The sequence below is a fragment of the Pectinophora gossypiella genome, chromosome 2 (genome assembly GCF_024362695.1).
Source record: "Pectinophora gossypiella chromosome 2, ilPecGoss1.1, whole genome shotgun sequence".
NCBI classification, from domain to species: Eukaryota; Metazoa; Arthropoda; class Insecta; order Lepidoptera; family Gelechiidae; genus Pectinophora; species Pectinophora gossypiella.
The window spans coordinates 9795317-9817804 of NC_065405.1; the positions used below are offsets into that span (position 1 = coordinate 9795317).

A 22488-nucleotide genomic window follows, 5' to 3' on the forward strand; every position below is an offset into this window, starting at 1 on the left:
AGAATATTGCAGACTTGAATCACTTGATTGTTTGAAAAAGACTGATATGATTATTCCGTGCTTTGGAAGGCACGTCATGTCGTTGGCCCTGGCTATTAGCCGTAAAACACCTCCAGTAACACGCTGCACGGTGCAATATGCCCCAAATCCTGTCCAGTTCATTGAGGGCAGGTCTGTGCCCAGCAATGGGACGTATGCAGCTATTTATGTTATATATAATATGATAATTTTAAACATTAAAAGTAATTTACTATCCAATATCGTACTTAGACGTCTACTCAAATTATTTCAGGTTGCTGGAATTCCTTAGCAACCGTGTTGGCTACTGGCCCATTACTCCTAAAGTACCGCAGTGGAGTACACTCCACAACCACTGCAGTTGATAAGGTGACGGTTGTACCCAGGTATGGGACGTCACGAGGTGTTTATTTTACGAATTTCATTTTATGTAGTGTGTAGATTCAGCATCTGCTAGCTGTCCGTTATAAATATTCTGAAATAAATATATTTATTCTTTGTCAATTTATGTACTGGGCCTTTTTTGTAGACGCGAAATGCGTGGGTGGTGTGTTTTTATAGACTTTTCTTTCTTTTAAGGTATCACATAACTTGTTAAGGTATCTATCTATGTTTAAATAACACAAAAAATATAAAATACATTAGGTATGTATGCTATATAAAATGTAAGTCTTCGTTTACGTGTCGATAATATAGTTTTTATTGATTATTGGATTCCCTTTGTGGGTTTTGCCTAGGTTGCATCGGAGGTCACAAAAGAATTTCGCGTCACAAAGAGAAGTAACTAAACGCAAATATAAGTGAATATAGTCTGTATTTTTTCGTTGGTAGAAAGAGCCATTACTCACTATCGAACACGCCGATAGGCTATTAATATTCTTTCCAATTTAAAACTCGTTCCTAAGCTAGACTATAGCTTAAAATTGACCAATTTTATTCTATCGCTATAGAAACGGATACTAATAACATAGTACAAACTGAAAACCTTGTTTAAGTAATCTTGTTTATATATTTCTGTCGTCATACACATATTACCTATAGGTTATCTATAGACTTACAAGCAATGATCCGTACAGTTACTGCTTTGTTCCACGGATTATTCACGTTAAGTACGCGGATTATTCAAAATAAAAATAAATAAATAAATAAGCGAGAATTGTCATGTATTGAATTAAGACTCTTTTTAGCCTTTTTTAACCTAAGTATATTGATTTTGGTGAACGTTGCCTCATTGTTTCCTATATTTCTTTGGTGCAATAAAGTATAGGTATTTTAATTTTAATCTCTTGAGCACCTGAAAGTTTTTTTTATAAGTTATGGCTATGGGTCGCGTCGACGTTTGTTCTGAGGAATTATGACTGAAAAATTCAGTGCATATGTCATTGGATGTCATCAGGGGGGTTAAAATGGCCACATAGGAGCAATTCATCTAAGACAGCAATATTGCAATTTGACATTTGCGCATATAAAAGTAAGTGCGCAATGCAAACAAATGTCAAATAGCAATATTGCTTTCTTTTATCCCTCCTTCATTTTAACTCCACTGATTTTTGCAAGTCAACAAGTGGAATCGGTCTTCTCTGTTCTGTGATAGTGATTATAATTCCGTATAAAACTGAAAATTCTGACAGCGCGTAAGTTCCGGAAGAAGTTTGGTTTGCTGGCACCTTCACTCGGTACCGCTGTTTTAAGAATTAAGGGATGTACCACCGTGATCGTGCATAGGTATATTAATATTGATTTATGTCGTTTGGATCGGACATGACCTAGGGTGATTCCGCAACTAATCATGGTATTATAACCAGAACACAACAAAGATCGTGAAACAGTAGTGTGGCATTGATAAATATAGCATAAGAGATAGCGATCAATGTTATCAATATTCAGAGTAGGCGGCCGCTCTACTACAAAGGTTACGGGCCAAGTTCAACAACTTTTATTACAAAAGTCAATCATATGGTCATGTACTGTACTCTACATGGTTACTTACAAAGATTATAGCAGTGACGTAGATATACCCGCAGGGGAGTTGTCTAGCCTAGTAGCTCGTGGAGGATATGGAAACAATATATAGGAACTTAGCGATAAAGATCTGACACCGCATTCACGTATAGTTTAATAATTCAGTTAGATATAAAGGTAGATTGCTCTGCCGGTATTTGAATTTGTTACTAAATTGACCGTTATAAAAAAAAAAACTTAGGAACATAAAGTTGTATGTCGTCGCCCAATATAGAAACTACGGTAGTTTAAAAAAAACACATATTTGGATGTCTCTTCTTCTATCGCGTGGGTCGGCAAAGGCAAGGGTATTTGGATGTAATTTTCTTCTACAAAATCTCGATTTTTCTCAATTAATTTCTTTCCGGGTAAAAACTAAAACCACTTTTTATCTGGATTGAAACTAGTTTGTCTATTGCAAAGTTTTGTTAAAAAAATCATATACGAAAGACATTTTCAAAAAGGCGCTTCCATGAGTTTTGCTATGCTATCGGATATAGTTTTGAGAGTATTAGAAGAAGTAATTTTTTGGTTTATAAAGTCACAAAAATATGCATATAATATTACCATTGGACACGGCATCTTCTATTTAAGTACACCTACATATTTAAAATATTACTACTTATAATGAAATTCGTATCAATAGATGTCCAGTTTTTTTTTACCACATGGTCACTATACTTATGACAGGAAATGAGGAAATAATATTAAACTAATTTAAGTTTGTGTTTCTTTCAATAAATTAATAAAATTATGACCCCGAGAAGTTTCAATAACATTTTCTATGCGACCGGGTTTATCTCCGATATCAATATTCAATAACCCCACGCAACGCCGCGGGCGGAAACTAGTGCGATACGCCGCGTAGGCAATTGAAGTTAATAATTATACGGCTATATTTGGATAGTTTAATAAGGAATTGATTAGATAGTGTTTGTATATTCAAAGATTGAGTGAGTACGTACCTACTACCGGCAAGGGTAGATAACGAATCAATATAATTTGTCTTAATAAACATGTAGGTGTCTAATACAATCAACACGCATCGATTAATTACCAACAAAAAGCTTTAAACAAGTTTTTTTTTATGATCAATTAATAATATGATGCAATAGATGATTGTGATATGGCATCTATAGGTAGAAGAATGATTGGACGATTTGGAGGTGAGATGGCGGTCAAATGGTAAACACAATAAATCTATCTATTTAATATTTTTATATTCCTAGCTTGGATTATCCTGTTGGGCAAAGGCCTCCTCATAACTTCTTCTTCTTCGTGTCAGTAATAACATTGATAATTTTTTCAGATTTGTCTAGGTTCCATAGCCGTCTTCTCTTCTTCTATCGTGTGGGTTGTAAGGTGAATTACCAACCTAATCAACCCTGGTGACAGGGTTATTATTGAGCCGCCAAAGGCCCCTGACATGGCTCATGTAACTATTACTCACTTACATCAGTAAGTAGTAACCGAGACCACCGACTTAACGTGCCTTCCGAAGCACAGATCATCTTACTTTCAGACAATCAGGTGATCAGCCTGTAATGTCCTAACCAAACTGGGGATCATAAAGATGATTTTTGTGATATGTCCCCACCGGGATTCGCACCCAGAACCTCCAGATCGTGAGCTCAACGCTCAACCACTGGACCACAGAGGCCGTTTTTCCGGTTGCATTATTACTGGCTGTAATTCCGGCCAAGTAGTTAAAGTCATTTGAAGCAAACCTACAATAAGTCATGCCAAAAAAAACTGTCTGAAAAATGATTATCTATGGCAGTTTACCTATATACAGGGTGTAAGTTACAACGTAACGAATACTGAGGAGGATAATATAATTCAGACTTTAATTCTGAGTTGATATCAAGTGGAATTTCCTGTCGGAAAATATGATTATTTTAGGAATTTTCAGTTCCATACTTTTGCTATGGAAAATTCCATTTCATATCAACTCAGAATCATCCCTCAAAGTTTTCGGTACGGTTTCGCTAACACCCTGTATATGCTTCATGTATGCATATAATATGTGTATGTTATATAGGAAGTCAAAAAGGTTCACGTTCGAAATGGAAAATTAGATATAGGGGCCCCTGAAACACTCCCATGTTTGGCGATTATTTACGGTTTAGGAGATAAAATGACCCATTTCGTACCATTTTCATTCTTAATAATTCTTTTATCTAATTTTTCATTTCGAACGTGAACCTATGGTGCACGCTGTATATACACAAACCAAAAAAATGTTATCTATCATCCCACAATCACCAATCATGTCACCAAGTTAGGGATTTATGCGAGGTGAGTCTTGTTAATATTGACAATAACAAGCTGTAAATGATCGTTAAAAAATAATAAGCATCCCCTCTGGTATCAGAGTAGAGGCTTGTGTCTGGTTATGACAGGAAGCCTTGGAACTAACAGGCTGAACATTGCTTTTTTTTTAATTATTATAGCTCAATGTACACAGAGGTGGCGTGCGTTCAGGGACAGGAAGGAGTTTGTCTGAATCAGCGCCGTTGTATTTTTTTGATGTCACTTAACGTTTTCTTTAATACTGATTTCTGGTACTGGTGGAAGAAATTGCTTCAGAGCAATAAGGCAGGCCATTTGTGCTAAATGTTTGTATGTTTTGTATGTGTGCTTTGATTTGATTTTGAATTGCCTTAAGTGACATTAATTTCTTGGCCGATTGTTGTATGTTGTATGCAATGTTCAAGCGTAGGTATATGTACTTTGGATCCTGTACTTCAAGAAGAGACTTCTTTTAAGATAATTATGAAATTCTTATTACTAAATAAGACAGATCTAAAAGATACGAAAAACATTTTTTTTTCTATTTAAATAAGCTCGATATTTTATGACGTTTTTCTATGACGTCACAGTGTGCTTTTTCATACAAATTCAACAACATTAGTGTCTATGTCCCACTCTCTCTCTCCTTGGCATTTATTATTCCCATCTGATGGTGAGGTCTGCCTTCTTCGTAGTGTCTATGTCCCTGATATCCTAAATACCGATCTGCGGACGTACGTGTTGCTCTAAGTCTAAATATATGTACTTACTTCAAAAATTCCCACTCCCGAAACGCAGTACCGCCTCTATGTGTATTGATATTAATAAGATGCCACAACAAAGATAACATACACGCAATGATTTCATTTGTTTTTTTGTATATAATTATAAAAATGATTCACACGGTACATTTATGGTAACTTGCAGTCGCTTATGCGTAACGTGACTTTAGGTTATTTTTAGTACGTAACTAAATAGATTAGCATCGCAACCTTTACAATAGAATTATGTGATAGATACCTACGCTCGAAAAAGAAAAATCGTTTTATAAAGTACCTAAAGCGTCAAATATACAAAGATACAAAACAAATATGGTTCATTTCTTTTATAGTTTATGGCAACCAATCGTCATAGAATAGACAACAATTACTGCCAAAGTCAAGTATAGAAAAGACACTTGTCCATAGAGAATGTACGATAAGTGTACCTATCCAAAGTCATGGATAACCATTATAATCGTCGCTGATGTCGCGAACTGACCTAACGTATCTGCAATTTTTGGCGAAATTGATTTGCACCTTTTGAAAGTCCATACATAAATCACGATGTTTTATGGCTATGTAACACAATGAATGTATAGGTACCACGTCACGTCTGAGGTATGACGTAAGAAGCCACCAGTTATCAACCAAATAACTCGCAGCTACTCCTGATATTTTTTTTTCTAAGCCTAAGGATATAATATGCCGAATGGAGACAGGTGATCATTATTGAAAGGACATTATGCTCTTATAGTATTCTTCTCCTCTTCAAGAAGGCTCTGTCATACGGCTCCAGGTAATAAATATAGCTGGCAAACATCATCATCTTCTTTGAGGCCTGAGTGATATGTGGACATTCCTCCACATTACGTTATAGTATTGTTGAGGGTATAAACTAGTTTCGTGGAGCGATATCTAGCCGTACAGTAAGAAATCACCTCAAAGCTTCTGGATTTATTAGACGTACTATTTCATTCTCCGAAAGTCGGGCAAAAAGTCCACAACTGAGTGCAATATAACGTCATTATTATAATATAAACACGTCTGCTGCTTTACCCCGAGGTCAAAAGGCGGGATAAGTGGTGTCGCAAATTCGTTTACGAACTTATACTTTATATCCCACTTTTAAAGTTTACTTTAGCACGAACACGACCACGCTGTATCGAGTCACACAGAGGCTTTAGCATAAATAGTAAAAGAGCAATTTCAATGCCCATTATTCAGAAACTACGAATTTATTTCTTGTGAATGCATGCTGTTTATGAAAAGGAAAATAACCTAAAATAAGTAAAGAGGCAGTTTTAGTTGAACGAAATCTCGTAAATTGTTCTGAGAATTCTAATTTAATTTCGTTAAATAAAGACTTATATTTGTGAAAAAGATTTGGTGTAAAGAAACATCCCACGTTCCATACTAAAAATTAAATCGAACGTAGTATTGAATTTGTCTGAAATAAAGTTTTATCATTCGTTTAAATCTACAGAAAAATGGTAGATAGCCATTTTGTGGTCAGGAAAAGCAATATTCCATTACTTTTTCAAACTGTTTGTTTTAACAAACACATGACAAAAGAACTTCGGTCAACGTCCTAAGCATTCATCCGGAACTTTAAGCTAGACTTATTAACCAGTGAAGTCTATCACTAAAACAGCTATTCTAATACAAGATAGACGGTATATTTCAATTTACCGTTGTAGAGTAAAAAAGCTTGGAAAGAACGATCCAACACTAGAACGATTCATTTAGATTGTTGCCTTAATTAATTAAACCTGTAATCCGTTTTGGACCAGGTATTTAGAAAAGATTTTTCACCCGGTGGTACTACGAATTCCCGATCCCTGCACAAGTGCATACTTTTACCAAGACTTCTTGTTTTTGTTGGGATCGCTTCAGTATTGAAAGTCCAAGTTAAAACAAGCAGGTCGATTTCTGACAATTTGTGGGTTTGCGGGGGCCGGTACATATGCCACTATGTAGGTTTGTTTGTAAATAATACACTTCAAACGAGGCTTACATGTTCCTTGTAAAACCATGTCATCGGACGTCCTTGCATACACTTATTGATAGTTAGAGAGCGGAAAATTCCACTTGACGTTAACTCAGAAACATGGTCTGATTCATCCCTCAAAGTTTTCGTTACGATCGCGCTAACACCCTATATTGGCACGCGAGTTGAAGGCGAGTGATAAAAAATAAGGCCCATGACTCGATGCAATTCGTGCGATATCCAAACAAATGACAATCTGAGTAAAGGTAGATGACAACATAGGGCTAGGTGCACTGTTTACAAATTGTCAATAATGCCTATGAAACATCGACGTCTTAAACAGTTATGATGTCGTCAAAAATGGTCAAACGTCTATTACTGGGCATCTTAACCCTAAATCGCACATCCATGCGATACATTGCTTCATGTCAACACAGCCTAACGGGCAGCGGGGTAATAGTATCTTCTTCTAGTCGCTGACATCAGTCATACGTCGTAAATATACTATTTATGTCGTTCTTAAACACGCTCGCATAGGAATACGAGTACTCTTGACCTCCACCACTAACTCTCACCTGATCTCCGCATGAATATCTTTACCCTACTTTGAGGTTCATAAACTTTCGCAGAATAAAATAAATTGCTGCTTCGTCTACGAATCGACTGCCTGCACTTTATTAGCTCGCATATCTGAACTCGCGATCTATACTAGACGCGTTCTCTCAAGCTAGGTAGAAGTATTTATATCCACGAAGACTAGACTTCAGTGCTCAAAGCCTTTATATAACTTGAAGACGAAGGAATCACGAGCAATAGATTATTACGCTCTCACGTCTGTTAATGCATCTGTTTGTTCGCGTAATACCAAAACTGCAAGATTTAGTGCCAGCGAATTAGTTGTGTGAATCTAAGCCCCGTTCTTAACACGCCGAGGTTTACATATAATCAAAGCATATCCATTCTAATTAACATTTAGTTATTTCACATGTTATACGTCCATAACGGTCTATTCAAATATTTGATTGCTATTTGCTGTATAGGTAGGTAATGAATGCTACGTGTTGATATAGATATGGGTGTTGATAAAAGTAATATAAATGTACATATCAGAGATTCCTCTCTCGGTGAATGCGTTTATGGTATTCTGAAAAATGAAAATTTTATGTAAACATTTTGCAAATTCAACATCATAGGCCAACTAGGAGTGACAACGTTAATGAGTCAGTTCACGGGCAAATAATATGTATGAGTGTAATTAGCCAATGAGAATAGTAATGTCACGGGAAAGAAAAATCTCCCAAGCAGTAGTGCCTAGGGAAACAAAGAAATGGTTACATACCTATTTAAGAATCAACAAGACTATCAGTTACTGTATAGACGGGTTATAGTTCCATTAAAACTTTTTGCAATAATCTTTTGGAGCAATTAACTATTGCGAAGTAGATAGATCGCTTCATTCGCTTTCAATTACACGACGAAGAAGGTACACACTTACAAAATCAATTAGTAGTATCCTCTTTTTTTACTGAGCTTGTAATTTTTCAATAAAAATGAAAATATAACGACGCTGTCTAATCAAGCGTAAATGGCTTGGGCATGCAAGCTTTTGTTGCAGACATGGCGACATCCCGTCGCGACTCGTTGTTGTTTGCGCACACCCTAATGCTCTCACATTACGAGCCATCAACTGTATAACCTCTAGACTCCTAATGGCAGATGAACGGGTTCTGTCAACACATTTGACTAATAGAACAGATATAAGACGCCGCCTGACAACGTTCGACTAATCGCGATCGCTTCTGTGACCTTTTGCCGTATTTAGGATATTGAGCGAGTCAAAAACAACAACAACATAGATGGCGTCGTACAACTCTAACGTGATAATTACCTATTTTCTATATACTCGGGTACATAATTGTTCCAAAATATAATGTAATGGCAGAAGCATAATAATTGTTTCTTGATATTTGGATCACATTATGTATAGAATTATGTTGCTACCTATATTGCTTCTCTTTATTTTGAACAGAATAATATTAGGTGGAAGATGTAATTGTGACTGGGTGTAATAAAAAGGGTCATCATATATACTGCTGTGTACGAATGTATAGCAAAATAGGCGCAATGCGCCGCATTTTTGTATCAAGCGCTGTAGCTCTAGTAGCGGTAAATCAATTTATTCTATGCAAAAAGTCAAACATTGGGCGTCTATTTGGTTGTATCGTCGATGCGAGTTAACCATGTAGCTATATTTATAAATGCCATGACACCGGGTCGTGGGTCAGAGTGAATCTTCCTTATTCCAACGGCAGATCACGTAACAACTGGTGGGAGAGACACCTTTATCAATTAATCGCAGTCACAGTCACAGATAATCCTAACCGTCTCTTCTTGCGTTTATCTCGAAGGTACCTTAGATAACAACATTTTCTGTAAGCCAAGTGAATGGAGAACCTGATATCCAGTTTATTATCTTAAAGGTGTACTATCAAAATGCGTTAGCTGTACTATACACAAATAATAAGGCGTTGATAAAGCGTTACTTAAAGAAATATAATTTTGTTATAGGAATAGACCGAAAAAGAGCCTGGCATTACATACTCAACTCGTCATATTAATCCATAATCATAACCAATCATATATGTATTTGCAAGAATACAAAGTTAAAGAACTTATTCTAAGTAAAACAGTGCTATTCTAAGTAATACATATTCAACCTGCAAGCAGGTGTGCAAATATTTATATAATTATATTATTATTAATGAGGAGCTCGGTGGCGCAGCGGTAAACGCGCTCGGTCTGCGATTGTTGAAGTTAAGCATCTTTCGCAAAGGCCGGTCATAGGATGGGTGACCACAAAAAAAAGTTTTCATCTCGAGCTCCTCCGTGCTTCGAAAGGCACGTTAAGCCGTTGATCCCGGCTGCATTAGCAGTCGTTCATAACCATCAATCCGCACTGGGCCCGCATGATGGTTTAAGACCCGATCCCTATCCATCCATAGGGAAGGCCCGTGCCCCAGTAGTGGGGACGTTAATGGGCTGATGACGAATATTATTAATAGCCTTATTCCTATACTTAAAGAACTCATTGACACTATAAAAACACATATTATTATGTAATAACCATTTGTTAAGTCATGCTTAATTTCTTTTATGTTTAATTACTTTAATTTTTCAGGTAAATTGTCTCAAACAGCATTTCCGGTGTGAGTTTATTTATACGTTAAAGCATAATTATATTGTGTGGCTTCATAGAAAAAGTCACTGTGGTCCTGTGGTACGGTCACGAGTACTAATATGTATACACTTTGAAACCATGTCACATTAAGTTTTTTGACAAATTCAACCGTAAGTCTCATTAAATGTCAAATATGATAGTGCGACAGGGTTCTAAAATGGGTACGTCATATTGTTCATGACTGTACAACGGCTTGCTTCTCAAACGGAGAGCGCCAGTTCGAACCCCGGTATCGTACTTGCATCATTGAGTTACTAGATACGGCTCACCACCTATCACGTTCGTCTAACCGAAAGCTCGGTGTGGGTATCTTGTGATTGATGTAACGTACCTCTGAATACCCCAATTGGGATATGTTATATATGTTATGTCAAGAAGAAAAAAAAATTGTTATAAATGCTTAGTCATTACATAAAATAGGATTTATATCTGTCAGAGCAAAAGACATCTACGCGAGGAGAACGTTTCTGAATAGCGAATACCACAACTCGTACCTCATACTCGCGTCAATTAGTACCCACAAAATGTCTGGTTTTCTTGCTCTCATTGTAATGAAATTAGTAACATAATTATCATTGCTTTGACATACTGATATTTTGTTAACCTTTAATTAATATAATTGCCACTTCAATGTAATATCAGTTATAATAAGAAGTTAAAAATAATGTTGGGCTTAATTAACTGGTGTAGTTAGCGAAATAATTGCGTTGGCGCGGCAGAAGCTGAATATGAAAGTAGCTTTTCTGAAGTTTTATTATAAAATTAGTTAATTGGGAGCTTACCTTCGCATTCAGTGGGCATAGTGGAGGAAGCACCGCCTTAGTGACACACCCCCTCCGCCGCCGCACCGCCGCCCGCGCTCGGCTGTCACCCACTTTCAATCACCAAGACCGGTCCCAACAAAGACTCAGTTTTCCTTACATTGCATCAAGTAACTAAATTAGAATTAATTACACTCCCATTTCTTGTAAGTTCTCTTGCGATACCTTATTTGACTCGTTATGAAATATCAATCCAGTCTTGTTAAAAATATTGCTTAAGCTTTTGAAACTTTCCTTAATTTAATTTAACACAGTTACATTCAAACGCTAATTCATGTGACATTACACATTCACGAAAGCACGTCAAATTCGTCACTACAGTCACTAAATCTCAATGGATGCACGTCATTGGACAAAAACGTCACGCGGAGCGCATCGTATCATGTTGTAGACGGGTTCGGCGCAGGCGCTTCGGGTACGTTCGGGCGTTCTCGGTTTTACGCACGTAAAAAGAAAAGTGACTCTCTCACACCGATATAGGGAGACGGGCGAACGAAGCCGACGGTACACTCAGGCAGATCACTGAACCAAAAAGGAACAGGAACGTCTGTCTTTCTCGTCCGGCGACGAGTTAGAAAACCGGTTTGCCGTTGTAGCTTTTTACTCGTCAAGGATCCTACATACACCACGTAATCGCATTAAGCTCTGCAAAGAAAAGACGCATGAGAGCTTTTACTGGCTGAACACAATCCTCAGTAATACTCTCGATTCTCGGACGTTACGTACTTATTGGTGGTCAAACATGATTTCTTCTTATTTGTGCGCTTTTACATGTACGTATAACACCCTTAATCCTTAAGGCTTTACATATTGTTGCTATAAATTTTATTAGTAGTAAAGATTTAGTACAGCTGCTGGTTGAAAAAATCTTTAAGCTTGTATCAATTGGTACACGTTTTATTTATTCATGTAAGTAGGTACTTATATTTAATCGTTCTAGGCACATTTTTAATATTCCATATTACAAAGTCAATATTATATTTGTCTAATTGTCTAACAATGAAATGCTACGCAAATTCATAAACCGCGGAAGCGATAGCCAACATTCCTATATATATAATTTACACATTTTGAAAGGCACCATTGTTATATTATAAATACATCATATTACACAATTCTGCGAACCAGATTGTTAAGGAAACAAAGCGTACCGTAGCTCAGAGTGGGTCCCTAACAAATAAAAACTCATGCATAGATAATCGTCCAGTAACATCACGTTTGGAGCTTTACGTAAGGGGCGAGCTTTGGAAGGAAATCGTTACCCGACGGAAATGGCCGCCGATAGAACAATTTAAATAAAATGAGATTTTAATCAACTTTATTGCACTTAAAATTGTGCATGCTGTGAAACTACTGCTAGCAACAATTATAAACTAGTCTTCTATTCCCAGCTGGGAGAGCAGAGTCAGTGATTGTAAGTAAACTGCAACCCTTATTATTTATATTAGGTGTTTATGTTTGTTTGTAGACAAATTACCAAGTCATCTTTTGAAATATATTTAGATACCTTCCATATAACCATGACTTCAAGATCACATTATGTCTAACAATAACTTTATCTATTCTAGATTCTTTTAATAAATTTAGGATATATCTTAGGATATAAAATTATAGTATAGATATGTATAGATATATTCGTATTATATTACAATATTATGTGCATGTACACCAACACAGTAGATTCGACCATTATAAGCGGTTGTGAGGATAAACCTCTGAGTACCCCAAATGGGATATAATCTTGAGCTTCTGTCTACATACACGGCTGTTTGTTTGTAAAGTCGCAATTGCTTTCAAATACAAAGGAAATTTACACATAATACGGTTGGTATTCGTAGCATGTGCAGAGTCATAAGTACGAGTAAGCGGCCAATTGGTATTTGGGTACATCCGAAAATAGATTATGATAATGTAGCGACTAAATGATAAGTAAGAAACTATATGGGCAATATGCGAAAACATCTCAGATTGGCAGTAGCTTTCATCGCGATGGTTAGTTAAATCCGAATGTCAAAGTAAGTAAATAGCATGCATAATATTACGCCTGTATCTTGTAAGGAATAGTACGGTCACGAGTACTAATATGTATACACTTTGACACCATGTCACATTAACTTTTTTGACAAATTAAACCGTAAGTCTCATTAAACGTCAAATATGATAGTGCGACAGGGTTCTAAAGTGGCTACATGATATTACTCATGACTGTACACCTTCTCCTAGCCAGTAAATAAGAAATGTAATATCGTAAGGGACCTCTAGAGGCGCGATTGGAAATCGCATGGTGCAATTTTAGGGTAAGGTTACCAGTTTTAGACCACATGTAACAAAAAGCTCGACGTAATTATGACTACTTTTCGACGTCGTCATAACTTAATACTTATTTGAAACATTTCATTGACACGTGTTACAAATAAAAGAAAATATATTTGTTGTGATTTGGATGGCGTGAATAAAAGATATAATTATAATATTATTCGATGTATAATTAAAATAGTAAAAGGAACAGAAAAAATGTACAACGGCTTGGTAACACAAAAAAGGAGGGAAGAACAACAGCGCCACAAGTGACGAAACATAGGAACTAAAAGGCGATTGCGTTCCATTTCAACAATATTATATAAGTATTATTTTCAAATTATCACTGGTCCGATATCACACGCGTCGTGCGAAAGCTCGCTTCATATTACGCTTACTGTAGGCGCTATACCTAGTAAGGTAAGTGTCGCGGAAATTGATTCCCGGCCCGACCTTCTCTAGATTTCTGTCACGCCAACTTCAACGCAATAGATATTCAATTACAGACTGTTCTGAAACAATCAAGGGTTAAAATCATAAATTATTTTAAATATGATACCTAGAATTGTCGTCTTCTTCTTCTCTCGTGTGGGTTGAGAGTTGGTTTACCAATCTCATCAACCCTGGTGTCAGGGTTACTATTGAGCCGCCAAAGGCCCTTGACATGACTCACATAACGACTACAAATCACATCGGTAATAGGTTCAGATTTCCCTCCTTAATCGAGTCATAACGAACCTCATGGATTGATGAAGACGTCTGATTCTATTCTAATAGTCTTCACAGATTTTGAGAAACATTTTTCCATAGTCAGAAACATTTCGCGCTCAGATAAGACGATCTGAGCAACAATGATATTTTGTATTAAATATATTATTATTATTTAAGACTTTTGCTTCTTATCTTTAGGGATTAGGGATGTTCGAAATAATACATTTTATTATTATTCCTTATAGCCACTGTGGTCTAGTAGTTAGAGCGACGGGTTCACGATCTGGAGGTCCGCATTCGATTTCCGATAGGAACATTGTCGACATCACTTTATGAGACTGTCCTTTGTTTGGTAAGGACATCGCAGGCTTGAATCACAAAGTAGTATGATTCTATGCTTCGGAAGGCACGCTAAGCTGTTGGTCCCGGGCTACTGCCCAAACATCTCCACTAACCCGCAGTGGAGCAGCGTGGTGGAGTATGCTCCATACCTCCTCCGGTTGATTAAGGGAAAGCCTGTGCCCACCAGTGGGACGTATACAGGCTGATTATGTTATGTTATTATTACTTAACACTATTGATCATTTTCCATTGAGCGCAACCTAGCTACGAATTCCATTATGCCATTTATCCCTAAGTAAGACAGTAAACTAAAAACCCGTGAGAAAATCTCCCGAGAAAAACCTTTCGTTAAACAAACATCCTAAACACATAGCAAGGACATTTCCGATTGTTTTCTTTGACTCGCCATCAACCTGCTAGGTTTTACAGGGTCCCGAGAAATATCTGAGTGAATAGCTCCCAGAGTCCTTCACACACACGCCTATACATCTCCGAGGTTCATTGCATAATAATATATAATGGTAATAGAGGTGCTATTAGAATGACAATAGTGGTGACGAATGTATTGGTTGAATGGTTTCAGTGGACAAGAGGCTGGTAACGAGGCGAGTGTTTGTTTTCCCACGGCTGAGTCGGCCGCCGGCCACCGAATGACTTGTTTACCCTAATTGCTCCTTCGTATTTACTAAATACTATTTACTTACGAAGACAGTCAAAAGTACCGCTTCTAAAGCGATAATAGAGGCATAATAACTGGTGATATAATCTTTCCACTAAAAGAATGATCAGACTCGATAACGCCTACGCTTCTGCAGTGATGGTTTCATTGTAATTTGAATTTATATCACGTTATAAGTAGCTTTTTTATGACTGTTTACAAATTTTCAATTTATATTTTAAGACATTCTGTAATTAATCACTAATTCAAAAAACTTTCAGAGCCATAGGTGAGCTACTTCATTCTTTTCAATTAATAGTATTTTTTTTTAAATATATAAAATGTTAACTTACCTACCTTGTTGAAGAATACAGTTTTTCGATAACAGTTCAGAGTTTAACAGTCTTGAAATTAAATTAACAGATTAATTCCGCGATGAAAAGTTTACTTTTACCTTCAGTTCACTTACTAAACCACTTTCACAGTTAGTTATTTATAATCACTAGTTCAAATAATAACAAACTATTTTATTTTAACATGTTGTTATAAAATCACTTTTAATTTGGAGACAGTTTAAGTGATGTGTTTATTTAATAGTGAAAGTTTTCGATATTATTCTAAAGAAACATTAAATATGATACTAGCCTACTAAGAACAACTTAAAAAGTTACTTTATCAAGTACTTACTTATCACTTGTACATGCTCCTCAACGATATGTCCAGCATGCGACAGTAAATTGTAGTAGTTATATACTTTTTGTTCGCGTTTACTGAAATAACATGTGTCGATAATATTCCCGATGGAGAGCGGTGTCTGAGGTGACGTCACACACATCCGTCGTGTTGGGCGGCTCGCGCGACACTGGGCGGACAACTCCGTCGCCGCCCGCCCTTGCGCAAAGTTCATGGCAACAAGCGAACATGAAAACTCAGCGTTCACTGATATTATTACATTTCAATCGCATTCGGTGTTTGAAGAATAAACAGAAACATTTTATTTCTTTAGGGAATATGGCATTCCTCACCTTTATGTCTGCCAGATCAAGGAGCGAACGAATGATACGCACAGATTCGTCAGTGAAAGCGTAAAACATATTTGAAATTGAATTTTGCTTGTACCCGAACTCAATTTTTGGCCCATAACAGAACGAATAACAAACTGATACCCAGTCACGTGGAAATTGTTATTACGTAAACCAGCGATTTGTCACTGTCGCTGGACTTTTTGTCATCTATTTTGGTCAAAGACCCCTGTGATTTCGCTGAGGCTACACAAAAGATCATGATACGCGATATATTAAACTTTTATACATTTAACCTGACTGTTTAGGTATACGATACGACGTAGTTTTTATTATATCATCATCACTAATTTAAGAGCCACGCTCTTGTCAGTGTAGCATTCCTCTCCATGCTACCTTTTAGGGAAAAACAGGGCAGTGGTTTCCCTCTTGCCTTCTGCCCCGCAGTACTCTGACGCGAGTGGGATGGCGCCCAGAGTAGTCTATTTCAAAGCCGTACTAGGAGTCCTGACCTCCGCCTCTGAATAGTACTGACAGTTACTGCTACCCTTTGTCAGGTTCCAGGTTATAGCTTCGCAGCTGGTTCGGCTACTAGCCGTAAAATACTTCCACCAACCCGTAGTGTAGCAGCAGCATGGTGGAGTATGTTCCATACCCCGTCTAGTTGATTAAGGAGATGCCTGTGCCTAATAGTAGTAAGACGTAGATAGGCTATTGTATTACTGTGAATTTGCTTCAGATGACATTATTTGCTTGGCCGGACAAATAGGTAGTGTAATATTCACAAGAGTCGCATGTTTTCTGTGAAAACCGCATCTCTTATGTCAGTAATATGCGATCAAACGAGTCGAGTACCTGGTTCGGCTGATCGATACAAAATCGGTATCACCAGAAAAGTTCTACACCAATTATAATACTAAACTACGCTCACAGACGTAAACCACGAATAATGAAATAGAAACAACAATTATCTTAATACAATCGACGTAATTGAGTTGTTGGAACCAAGTCAGTGGAATTACAATTAACGCCCCAGTATAAGGATTCAAAGGAATGTTTATTAGAAGTAGAATTCGAATAGATTATTAGAAGATAATTACCCGACTGCGGCGAAGCAAAAAGGAGGGTTATGTGTTTGACCGCTATTTATGTGTGTATGCACGTTTGTTCCAACATAACTTCTAAACCACTAGTCTGTCCGGTGGATATGAGATGTCGCGCTAAATTCAATGTGGCGCCCTCTACAGAACATAAATGAGCACATAATTTTTCGGGTATCATAAGAAATGGATTGCAGATTTCAAATATGTACATACTAGCATTTACTTGAGGGATTTCTTGTATATTTACTCGATAATTACGTTGACTCACTCAGTCACGTTCCGGATAGGTTTTTTCGCCAAATGCACGTTTCTTAATAAATAAAACCCCAAAATTATTTAAATAGAAAGTTTAAAAATTAAAACCTGACTACGGATAAATCTCTATTATATTATATAACGATACTCTAAAAAGTAGGAAACAAGAAAATAGGGGCTCTTACCCGGTACAAAAATGGAGGGTGTCCTATGTGAGTCCTGTCAGACGACGCCTTAAACCGAGGTTCGCACCCGAAGGGCACCCTCAGGCCTGTTATCTTATTTTTTTGTGTATTTTATATATTTTTTGTTATATTTGAAAGAATTAATCGACCCTAGTGGGTCAATTTGGAATATGTTGCGGCGATAAATGGAATACGCCACTAAAACAAAAGTACCTAAACACAAACGACTAGTTACAAATACGTATCTAAAGACCGGATAACACTAGATTCTGCAGATTGGTCGGTGACTGAATAGACAAGAGAGTTCCGGGCAGACATTCCAGTAATTCGACGGCGACCGCAGAGCTGGTATTCCGGAGCGGGCGGAACCGGGGAAGCCGCCCACGACCGCGCGCTATGACGGCCTGGCGATGAAAACATAGGGATGATGAATATTTACCCTTTCATATGTTCTCAATACACTTCTCTAAGTTTTCCCGGTGTTTACTAGGTCCACTTACAAAACCTGAAGATTTGACAGGTCAGGTTTTTTAGCCTGTCTCACATTCTGACTCGCAAACGAAAAACCAGCCCACAGGTTAGGTCACATACGTCCGAAACGCATTTCTCGGAAATGTGGGTTTGCTCACGATGTTTTCATTCTCCGATGAGCACGTGATACACATTTAAGATCCAAACATGAAGCGGAAAACAAAATCGAAAATTATCTCACAGCTAGAGTCAAGCGTTTTTTTCGATTGGACTGCCACGACTGCCACGGTTACGGTTCGTATAACATCTTGCAGATGACCTGTCAATTAGGTACTTAATCTTATAGGCCGATTAGTAGGTATATCATATTACCTATATCTACAGAACTGTTAGATACTGTGAGTTACATGATCATCGTCTATTTTTGATCAGTACGATAAACAATACGATAATCTCTACTTGATGCAAAGTAGGTAACTATAGGAATTTGTTATGATTATCTTATATAACTAACTCCGACAGAAAAAATATAAACAAGGCGCAAAAAACAAAAACATATACTCCAAAACAAAACACTGCTTTGGTAGCAAAGGATAAGCTTAGTTTCTTCGATAACAATATTTTCCTCAAGAGTAAAATATGACGAAAAGAAATAATCTTTAATTTTCGTTTAAAAGGTACTCGTGAGGATTACGGAGGGAAATATGGTAAAAAATAAGCCCGCAACTGATACATACATGTTGCAGCTGAGTAGTTAGACAGCCTTCGTGACGCGCTAGTATCGCATCGTCGCCTAACCGATTTCTATTTTCGTTTATTTGCCATAACACGTAACAATTTCAGCTTTATGGGAGTAAGGGACGGATTTCTGTCAATAATAAGGGGATTTACGAGCGAATGCCTGATAAGTTGAAGTAAAACGAGATATGGCGATTTTTTCACGCGGAACGGGGAGCTTTTATCCGAATGCGAAAATAGGAAAAATCTGTAAACGTCTTAATATTCCACGTTACTGTGACGAATGGCCGAGTGAATTCCAATGTGGGAACCCAGGACTGAGGTAAAGTTAGCTTGCCAACATAAACCTCTTATCTAACATCACGTTGAGAATATTCCTCAAGATCGTAGGCACTTAGTTCACACCACAAATAGAAACTTGAAGCAGTCGCATATTCTATTAATAGAGCGTAAAACCAGATATGAAATGTGATATGATACTGGCTACCATTATTAATAGCTAGCAACGGAAGAAAGTTCAGCACGATCGCCGCTGACTAAATATACCTATGTATATTAACATCTTAAATTTCTCATTACTTAATTTTGTACGGCGCGGCGTGGGTGTATCTGATACTATACTATTACTTACTTACTTTCTGAAAGGTGCCGGATATTTTAATCCTTATCTCGTGCTAGTAGGTACAGAGTTTATTAACCCTTAAAAGTTTGTTTCTGACGTGTAAAATCTGAACTGTCGGTATCGATTTCGTTGATATACATCCATGTAACCTTGCATTATAATTATTTAATTTAAGTAATATATAAGAACACCCTATGAAGCGCCTCGTTTGTCTCCCACGTATATCTTCGTCTCGATAACCTCGAGTTGATATCTCCTGATCAACCGATGTGCATGATGCCATATCTGTCGACAGAACAATGATATCTGCTTACACTACTTGTACTCCTGATTTGAAGCGCCGACCGATGTACTATTAGATCGAAGAGTGATACACGAATATATCTTATTGATTGATCGTTTATGAATACGTGTACTTCTTCGACGTAATCATGGTAGTATAATTAATTATTTAAAAAATATATATATTGTACTCGTGCTTGAGTAGGACACGAGGAAAGATAATTAATATGATGGTAAAATAATCCAATACAAACGAATCATTCGCCTCACTAAATTTATTTTTAATTATCATTCTTACCCGTACCTATTTAGCCAATTACTTTTACATGGATACATACATAAACTCACACCTGTTTCCCACCGGGGTAAGCAGAGACTATGGAATTCCATTTGCTACTGACACACTTCTCTTGCTTCCTCCACATTCATCAATTCAATTACCTACTTCTAAAGACAGAAATCCAGTTCTTCTGTCAGTACATGGAAATAAGGCGTAACAGATTAGCTATTAGAGTATCGATTTTCAGGGCTAGTTGCTGCACCATTAACTGACTCCAGCCATATAACCTTCGGCCTAATGAATCATTTTCACGGAGCATTTAACTTCCGAGATTACTGACGGTCCGCGAACTTGATCGAACCAACCCCTCCTAATGCGATTTTATACTTAATTAATTAGACAAAAGTATGATTGTTCATGTTTACTAGCATACAGAATATTTCACTGGTGATATTCAACATAATTTCTGGAAATATATTTAACGTTTCATTCAAATTCGGTTCCAAATCGAAATTGTTTCTCTTTGGGTAGATTTGGCTAAGACGAAATTCAGTACTTGAAGAGAGCTGACGCTTGTCTAAGACAACATGCTTGAAGGTGCCTAAAAGCGAAGGCCGCAGGATTATTCCGGGGAGAAACGGCTTGAACTGAGCCAACAACATTACTGCGTTGGTGTATTCGATCTCACTGTGAAACAAAGGCCTAATCACCATAGTAACATATTATACATCAATGCCTAATCGTGTAACAGTTTCTATAATGACATATAGAAATCGTGCCCTGTGATTGGTTGAAACTGGCAACTCGTGTAAATTCATTGATATTTTAGCCAATCATAGGATAGGATTCTATCTATCATGATAGAAATTAAGAAACTGAGTTATACGAACACCCTCTAGAGTAGATTGGTTACATTTCTGTGCCTATATTGAACTTATAAAGTTATTCTTCCAATCAATTCCGTAGGTATGTGAAACAGGTTTTTAAAAATGAAAAATTATGTTCTTTGCGGGTTTTTCTGTACGACTAATTGGTAATTGACGGATGAAGGGAAATTATTTATTAACTGATAAACAAACGTCGAAAATGACGAAAGATCTAGATTAGATCACGATCAACTTGTAAACATGGGAAACGAATTGAGCTATTAATTGTGCTTTACTAATTATTATTTGTTAATTTGAAAGGTAGGAAATATAATGTAATGTTATAAGGCTATTACTAGTAATAAATTATTTGCTTTACCTAAAGGGAACACAAACACTTCATAGAAATATTGCTATTTATGTGCTTTCCCGGAAAATAAATTACAACACTTGTAATTACTTACTGACATATCATGGGCCCTATCTAAAATGCCCCGAGGGCTGTAGCGTGCAGTGAGCGATACACCCAGTTCGTTACCGTCGCTATTATGACCAAACCTTTATAAGAACCTTAATAAGAGAACAAAAAATCTCCGTATCGAATTGATAAGTCGTTCAACATTCCTACCGTGATTATATTTTTGAACGGACTCCGTCTCATCGGAAGCCGAAAACAAATTACTCTATATAGAGCGAAGTGCCAGTGGACTGTATCCCGTGACGGCCGCGGTGAGCAATAAAACTATTCGGAATTTTAATATCAATTTATTGTTGCTACACCTATAAGGATGAGTCTATAAATATTTGATGCATCCAAGTTCCCAAACGGGTTGTAGAGTAATTTAAAAAGGGTAATATTATGAACAATTTCTAGGCGTCTATTAGTGCGAACGTGATTTCTAGTGAGTTCCAGAGATGGGTAGTGAGGACGCGGTGCCAGTGTGAGGGTACGAGTATGCGTACGCGCGGAATCTGGCTCCGAGACAAGAAGCAGCCGAGCAACAATCTCGCCGGACGCCGGATGCCGATGTGCCGGAGGGAAAAACTCATAATTGATTCTGCGTAGCGTCGCCGCAGTGGGGCCGCGACACCCTGCTATTAGAGGAAATCGCAACCGACCAACCCGACCGCACACGCATAAAAACGCAATTACATACAGCTCAATGTCCTTATCTATAAGTAGCTTGAAGAAAGCTCTCCTTACTTATTTCTCGCGCAAATCACATCTTTCACTACAAAATACACGTATGAATTACATCTTGTCATATTTTTCTGCCCACGTACCTATAGCCATGTGTTATTGTATACTTAATAGAATAACAGACTTACTTACTAAATTAATTACGTCGAGGAACGGAGAAGCGGATCGAATTTTAATTAATACAATAGATATTGGGTTAGGAAGTGTGCTATCTGCGCCGCCGGGAACTAAATTATTCAGCTCACGTCAGGTTCAACAGTGGTTGTACATCCACCCGGCCCGCTGGCCCGCTTACCGGCTCCAATGAATGCCAAATCACTTCTTGTTCAATAACCA

General features: G+C 37.3%; 2 protein-coding genes across 4 annotated transcripts in view; one reads left to right on the top strand and one right to left on the bottom strand.

Moving 5' to 3' along the window:
- Positions 1 to 15712, bottom strand: part of LOC126374309 (semaphorin-1A) — a 91995-nt gene extending 76283 nt beyond the window's left edge. For both annotated transcript variants that reach the window (XM_050020877.1, XM_050020868.1), the window contains exon 1: positions 15485 to 15712. The gene's annotated coding sequence lies outside the window, so the exon portion shown is untranslated. The remainder of the gene's footprint in view (positions 1 to 15484) is intronic.
- LOC126374343 (major facilitator superfamily domain-containing protein 12-like) overlaps positions 1 to 22488 on the top strand; it is a 96924-nt gene that overhangs the window by 7680 nt on the left and 66756 nt on the right. The gene's annotated exons all lie outside the window — the stretch shown is intronic.